The sequence below is a fragment of the Chiloscyllium plagiosum genome, chromosome 22 (assembly GCF_004010195.1).
Source record: "Chiloscyllium plagiosum isolate BGI_BamShark_2017 chromosome 22, ASM401019v2, whole genome shotgun sequence".
NCBI lineage: Eukaryota > Metazoa > Chordata > Chondrichthyes > Orectolobiformes > Hemiscylliidae > Chiloscyllium > Chiloscyllium plagiosum.
The window spans coordinates 54,167,311-54,175,143 of NC_057731.1; the positions used below are offsets into that span (position 1 = coordinate 54,167,311).

A 7,833-nucleotide genomic window follows, 5' to 3' on the forward strand; every position below is an offset into this window, starting at 1 on the left:
GGTCATCCCTGCTAAGGTATTACACCATTGAACTTTGGCCAGCTCCCCCCTCATAGCTCCATAGTTCCCTTTATTCAACAGAAGTACTGTCACTTCTGACTGTACCCTCTCCCTCTCAAATTTCAGATTGAAGCTTATTGTATTATGGTCACTACTTCCCAATGGCTCCTTTACTTCGAGGTCTCTGACCAATTCTGGTTCGTTACACAATACCAGATCCAGAATTGCCTTCTCCCTGGTCGGCTCCAGCACCAGCTGCTCTAAGAATCCATCTCTGAGGCACTCCACAAAGTCTCTTTCTTGAGGTCCAATACCATCCTGATTCTCCCAGTCTACCTGCATGTTAAAATCCCCCATAACAACTGTAGTAACATCTTTGCGTCAGGCCAGTTTCAGCTCCTGATTCAATTTACATCCAACATCCAGACTACTGTCATGGGGCTTGTAGATGACTCCCAAGAGGGTCTTTTTACCCTTAGTATTTCGCAGCTCTATCCACACTGACTCTACATCCCCTGACTCTAGGTCCCCCCGCGCAAGGGACTGAATATCATCCCTTACCAACATGGCCACCCCACCCCCTCTGCCCGTCAGTCTGTCCTTACGATAGCACATGTAGCCTTGAATATTCATTTCCCAGGCCCTGTCCACTTGAAGCCACGTCTCAGTTATCCCCACAATATCGTATCTGCCAATTTCCAAAAGAGCCTGAAGCTCATCCATCTTATGTGCATTCATGTTTAGTATTTTTAATTTGTTACTGCTCTCACCCTTCCCATCAACCCCTATTTCACTCAACCTTACTGCGTGATCCCTTTCCGAGTTTTCTGCCTCATTGATACTGTTGTCTTTCTTGACTTTTCTTGTTCTAACTTTCCCTTCAATTTCCTTTTTAAACATCCAGCTTGTCCCCTCCCCCCCGCTACTTCGTTTAAATGTAGCGGTGTTGCAGTAGCAAACCTGCCTGCCAGAATGCTGGTCCCTAACCTATTAAGGTGCAAACCATCTCTCTTGTAGAATTTATGCTTACCACAAAATATACCCCAGTGATCCAAGAACTTAAATCCTTGCTTCCTGCACCAGTTCCCCAACCACACGTTCAAGTCCAATATCTCCGTGTTTCTGGCCACACCAGCCCGAGGAATTGGAAGCAAACTGGAGATAACCCCCCTGGACGTCCTGCTTTTCAGCCTTCTTCCTAGTTCTTCGAAGTCCCGCTGTAGTATGTTCCTCCTCTTCTTCCCGACATCATTTGTGCCGACATGTACCACCACATCTGGCTCTTCACCCTTGTCCTTGAGGATTTCCTGCACTCTGTCTGCGATGTCTTTCACCCTGGTACCAGGAAGGCAACACACCATCCTTAAATCCCGTCTGCTGCCACAAAAACCCCGGTCAGTTCCTCTCACGATGGAGTCCCCTATTACCACGGCTCTGTGCGATGTCCGACTCTTCTGCTCTGCCTCTGCGCCAACTTTTGATTGACAGACCTGGCCGTCTCTCGGACTGGCAGTGTCATCAGTCTCTACTGTTTCCAAAAGCTTCAACTTGTTCCTGACAGGTACTTCTCCCGGGGTCTCTTGCACCTGTCTCCTCTCTGCCTTCCTCATCGTCTGCTCTCTTCTGCTCTCTTCTGGTACGATTGATGTAATAACATCGTTGAAGGTCTTGTCCAGAAAGATCTCGTTCTCTCAGATGAACCTAAGGTCCTCAAGTTCTTTCATCAGCGCTGCAATATGCTCGGTCAGGAGCTGAATTTGCTCACACTTTCCACACTTATACGAGCCAGAAACACCAGAGTCGTTGACCTCCCACATCAAGCACGTAGCGCACTGAACCAGCTGGGCAGTCATGTCTTCACCCTCTTCAACTGTGGCGTAATCACTTCACACAACCTCCTTGTCAAAGACTCCTGAGCTGAAGCTTCACTCTTCGATCCAAACTTCCTTAGACTCTCTTTTTGTGGCAAGTCTGTGGACTTTTAATTTAGGTTAGAGGAGGAGGGAGGGAGGGAGACCCTACTTTGTAGGACCTGGGGTTTAGAACACACCCACTCTAATAGTAATCACTTACCTTCCCGACCAGCTTTGCGCTCCGCCTGAACTTCCGCCCAGCTCCCGCCGCTCTCTGCTGCGAAAAAAACCGGAAGCGGCAGAGATAAACCACTATAAATGCCAGAGGAAACACCACAGAAGCACTTCACAGGAGGCTCCCAAGCACTGAGGATGTCACCTAGACAGGGGACGAAACGTCTGCAACACAAATTCCCAGCTCAGCGAACAGAACCACAACAACGAGCACCCGAGCTACAAATCTTCGCACAAACTTTGAATTAGTAAAAAATAAACTCCATTGGGCTTAGTGGCTTGCTTCTGTGCTATTAATAGTGTGCATTTACATCAAAACATTTGGTAGCAGGAGTAGGCCATTCAGCCCTTCGAGCCTACAGTGCCATACAATATGATGAGGGCTGATAATCCACTCAGTCCCCTGTTCCTGTTTTGTCCCTCTATCCTTTGTCCCTTATTCCTTTAGCCTTAAGTGCTATGTCCAACACTTTCCTGAAGTCATTCAATGTTTTGGCCTTGACTGTTTTCTGCGATTATGAATTCCACACCGTGGAGTGGAAGGGGTATAACAATTGAAATGATTTGCTAACTTCTATTTGTGTAATGGGACATTGTATTTTAGGAAAGATAGGATTACTTTATTTAATAACATTGGTTTCAGCATAAAACTGACAATTCAGAAAGGTGTATCACAATACTTCCACATTGATGCAAAATCATGTTCAACCTGTGTATTTGCAGTTGCTGCAACAAAGCAGATGGCTTAAAATAATACTTAAAAATAATACTTAACTGCTCTTTTGTAAGAAAGCGATAAACTGGAGAGAATGCCAAGAGTGGACCCTTTCATTCTTAGCAGAGAAGCCTCGGCTGTAATGGTAAGCCTTTTCTGCAAATTGTAGACCAACCTCGAGGCCATTGGAGTGGAAAATGTGAAAAGCAACCTGTCCTTTTGAATGCATTGAGCACACCAGGGAGAGAGATCAGCCATTTCCATTATAGTGAAGACTATTGATGATGTGTCTAACATCAATGTTAACACTGCTGCTACTGAGCCTTTGATAGCTACTGCTGGTACATCTTATAAACATGGACTGGATAATGTTTCTTGGTTTGTGCATTTGCTTTATTCCAATGGATAGATGCCCATGCTCTCATTATTATCGCAGATGAAGGATTATATTCTGTGTCTACGTACCAATGTCCCTGCCCCTTTCCCAAGCCCATCACTCCATTCAATTCTCTTGTCTTCTTGGCCAAAGCCAATACTTCCAATGTAACTTTCTGCTTGGAGAGAGCTGGAAACAGCATCAAAAAAAACTTAGACTCGTTGGAATGAGAGAGTTTGGCCTTCCTTTTTTTCTCCCTGGGAGACTGTAACATCTCTCGCAGCTCAAACTAAGATCTGGGATCTTGCTGTCTGTATGACTTGGCTATAGCATTTTTGTAACTCAGCTGTTGAGCCAGCTGACAGGTTTACAATTTCTTTATCAAAGAACAAAGAACAGCACAGCAGAGGAACAGGCCGTTGGGCCCACCAAGACTGTGCTAACACATGATGCCTTTCTAAACTAAAAGCCTACAGCCAATACATGAACTGTATCCCTCTAACTCCTGCCTATTCATGGATCTGCCAAGATGTCTCTTAAACATTATTATTGTATCCATCTCCACCACCTCCTCTGGCAGAGCATTCCAGACACTTACCACTCTCTGTGTAAGCATCAGACACTTACCACTCTCTGTGTAAGCATCAGACACTTAACATTCTCTGCCTCTCTCCTTTAAACTTAGCCAATTTCACCTTAAAGCTATGTACCCTAGAAATTGACATTTCTATCCATTCTATTCATCCCTTTTCTAATTTTGTAAACTTCTACCCAGTCACACAACCTGGGACTGCTACCTTTTGCCTTCAGAATATCCTAGGCCCGCTCCACAGACATCCTTGAACCTGGCATCAGGGAGGCAACACACCATCCTGGAGTCTTTCTTGCAGCCAGAGAAATGCTTATCTGTGCCCCTGACTATAACTTCTCCTGTCATTACCGCTTGCCTATGGTTTAACCCTCCCTGCCATATAATAGAGCCAGTCGTAATGTCACTGATCTGGTCGTTGCCACTGCTTTCTCCTGAGAGGCCATTCCCCCGCCAATAGTATCCAAAATGCTAAACCTGTTTGAGAGGGGAACAGCCACAGGGGACTCCTGCACTACCTGCCCATGCTTACTCATCTTCTTGGTGGTCATCCAACTCTTCTCTGTCAGTGTGGCCCTTACTGCTGGTATGACCAGCTCACTAAGTGTGCTATCCACGACATTCCCAGCCTCATGGGTACTCCATAGTGAGTCCATCAGCAGCTCCAGTAGCTCCATGTGGCAAATCAGGAGCTGCAGTTGGACACACTTCCTGCATGCCTTGTCACCATGGAGACTGGAAGGGTCCCAGAGTTCCAACATTTTGCAGGAGGAGCATTCCATAGGGCCTAGTGTTCCTGCTATTAAGAACGCTATTGACAATATTACCGTTATCAAATACTGAAAATAATCCAAGAACGGATTATCAAACTGACCCACTGGTCAACAAACACCAGTCTCCCAAATCCGCTCTCCATTCCTAGCAGACTACAACAGGAAGTAAGTGCTTTATCATTTCTGTTTTTGTCTAAATGGCACTGTGGCTCAGTGGTTAGCACTGCTGTTTCACAGCACCAGGGGCCTCAATTCCAGCAACAGGTAATTGACTGTGTGGAGTTCGTGTGTTTTCCCCATGTCTGGGTAGGTGTTCTCCGGGTGCTCTGGTTTCCTCCCATAGTCCAAAGCTGTGCAGGTTAGGGTGGATTGGTAGTGCTAAATTGCCCATAGTGTCCAGGGATGTGCAGGATAGGTGGGCTAGCCATGGGAAATGCGGGGTTACAGGGATAGGGTAAGTGGGTGGATTCGGGTCAGATGTTCTTCTGGGGTTGGTGTGGACATGATGGGCTGATTGGCCTGCTTCCGCAATGAAGAGATTCTCTGATAAATCGTTATTTTGTTCATTCTGATGAACCTCTGAAGATCCCATCTCATAGGCTCTCCCTCAGCCATTCTGAAATTGAAACTCTCTTAGTATGCTGAAGGTCATCTACATTATAACCTAAATTGACTTTAAATTTAACTTGTTGGATATAACAAGAGTGTTCAAATTGGTGGCCAGTTTTGTATCCAGGCTTGAAAATAAGAGTGAGGTCAGGAGGAGAGTAAATTATCCCGAGTGCTAAAACCCACCCACTCCATATGGGGTGGCTAGGTTCAATTTAACCTGGACCTTTGGCTTATACTGTTTCTTACATTACCATCACAACGACTATTCAAAGTGCTTTGGGGCATCCTAAGGCTGTGAAGGGTCCTCTTTTTAAAAAGATTTTCTTTGAGAATAAGAATGAAAAGAAACAATATGATTTATTCATCAGCAATTTCTGCATTTGTACCACAGTCATTCCTGAGTTTGAGGATCAATGCGCTACCTTCACAAACAAATTCCCATTTCTGTATTATAAGAGGGCTGTTTTGTAAAAGTGTATTTCTCTGAAGCAGATAATTAGCTTGAGCATGTTCTCATTGGTAGTTTTTATCACTCTGTGCATTGTTCCTTACTCCCACAGAGCATGTCATTTTTCTGATGATAGAAGCCTGAAGGCAAATGCCTTTGGGTATGCATGAAAAAACCTTATTCATCTTGGCTGCATTTTTTTCTGGGCCTTGAATCTAATTGAATGCCTTTCATCCTCCTAACTTTTGCTGGTGTTCAGTGTTTACTTTGGTGCTGTTAGCTAATAAAGGGTTTCCTGGGCGATGAAGCTTTTCCCCCTGGGGCAGCAATAGGAAAAATCAGGGGGTGCTGGGGACCACCTAAAGAGGTGTAAAAGTTTCACTACTGATGGACCTGTTCTAGTCCCAGACTTAGGATGTCTTCACCAATGAACAAACATCCCTTTGTTGAACCTTCAAGCATCAACAGAAATTAAGTGACCAGGAAGAGCAGGATGCTGGGATAGTGCTTGTGTGATAGTTTTGCGAGAAATTTGGACGTGCCTCATCCTAGTTCATAACATCACCAAAAAAAACATAAACCAAAGGAATCCCATAGCTTGGCAGAGTTGGCAATGAGAGGTCATGGTGGTGTGGAAGGTCATTGAAAATGTGTAGGTTCACATGGAGAGGGGACTGTCCACGTTAACACCCAGCAGCCCCTGCAGCTGCCTCTGAACTCTTTCCAGGGATGGTGGACCTGTAGTTTTACCCCTTGCCCCTCTGCACCAGAACAAATTTCCTTGATTTGATGGTATTTCCTCCTGAGGCAAACAGGTTAGGCTGGGAAATACCTCAACTCAAAGATGAAAGTTCAGCCCTTGGTTAAACTGAAAGTTTTCCATTTGTTACCTGTTGACCGAATAGAAAGTCTTTCATATTTTTTCCCATAAATTCAAACACTTCATTAAACTACAATTTGTCAAATTTGTGTTTCTGTGTGGCTTGTTGTTTTGTTCATCATTGTGCAGGATTCCTGTGTGTGATGTCCCAACCAATATGTCTTTAGATTTTGTTTGCTGAAGAATAATGCATGGCATATGTATGGCTATAAGTAAGTATTTCATGGGACACCAATAAATTCACTGCCAGGTGGAATGTAATCTTGTATCTATGATACCTCTGCCCCCTCAATTCTAGATCTTAGTCCTGTTGCCCACAAATTGGGAGTGCTATCCCATGATGAAGGAGGGGCCATCTGTGGTCAGAAGTAAACATATTCTATCAGCTATTATAAAGCTTGTCAGTCAGACGCCAGTCGTCTGGACTCTACTCAGTGGTCCATTGGCCAGAGAGACCAGGGAAAAGAGACATGGCTTCTACTCTTTTCTATAATGCTTTTTTTAAAAAAAACACAGTTACGTCATGTACATTCACTGCACTCCAGATGTAATTGTGCTCATCACTTTGAAATGGAAAGGTGCAGTAAATGCTAGTACTGAGGATCTAAAATCTGGAATTAGACTGTTGTCAGGAGTAACTATTTTTATGCATGCTTTTATTAACAACAAAATGGCTTCTTAATACAAAGTAACGTAACGAAATGGCCTCAGGCTGCATTCCTGCCTTGCTGAGCTAACTGAATAAAAGATAAAACAGACAATGGAGCCTTCACAGCATGGAATTAACTAAGTTAGATAGGTCATTACTAACTATTTTAGTTAGGAGAAAGTGAGGTCTGCAGATGCTGGAGATCAGAGCCGGAGATGTGTTGCTGGAAAAGCGCAGCAGGTCAGGCAGCATCCAGGGAACAGGAGAATCGACGTTTCGGGCATAAGCCCTTCTTCAGGAATGAGGAGAGTTTGTCCAGCAGGCTAAGATAAAAGGTAGGGAGGAGGGACTTGGGGGAGGGGCGTCGGAAATGTGATAGGTGGAAAGAGGTCAAGGTGAGGGTGATAGGTCAGACGGGAGTGGGGGCGGAGAGGTCGGGAAGAAGATTGCAGGTTAGGAAGGCGGTGCTGAATTCGATGGATTTGACTGAGACAAGGTGGGGGGAGGGGAAATACCTTGTCTCAGTCAAATCCATCGAACTCAGCACCGCCTTCCTAACCTGCAATCTTCTTCCCCACCTCTCTGCCCCCACCCCAGTCTGGCCTATCACCCTCACCTTGACCTCTTTCCACCGATCACATTTCCGACGCCCCTCCCCCAAGTCCCTCCTCCCTACCTTTTATCTTACCCTGCTGGACAAACTT

The 7,833-nt window shown here is 45.1% G+C and overlaps 1 protein-coding gene across 2 annotated transcripts in view; it reads left to right on the forward strand.

Annotated features, from left to right (window-relative positions):
* LOC122561354 (VPS10 domain-containing receptor SorCS1-like) overlaps positions 1–7,833 on the forward strand; it is a 1,166,089-nt gene that overhangs the window by 39,947 nt on the left and 1,118,309 nt on the right. The gene's annotated exons all lie outside the window — the stretch shown is intronic.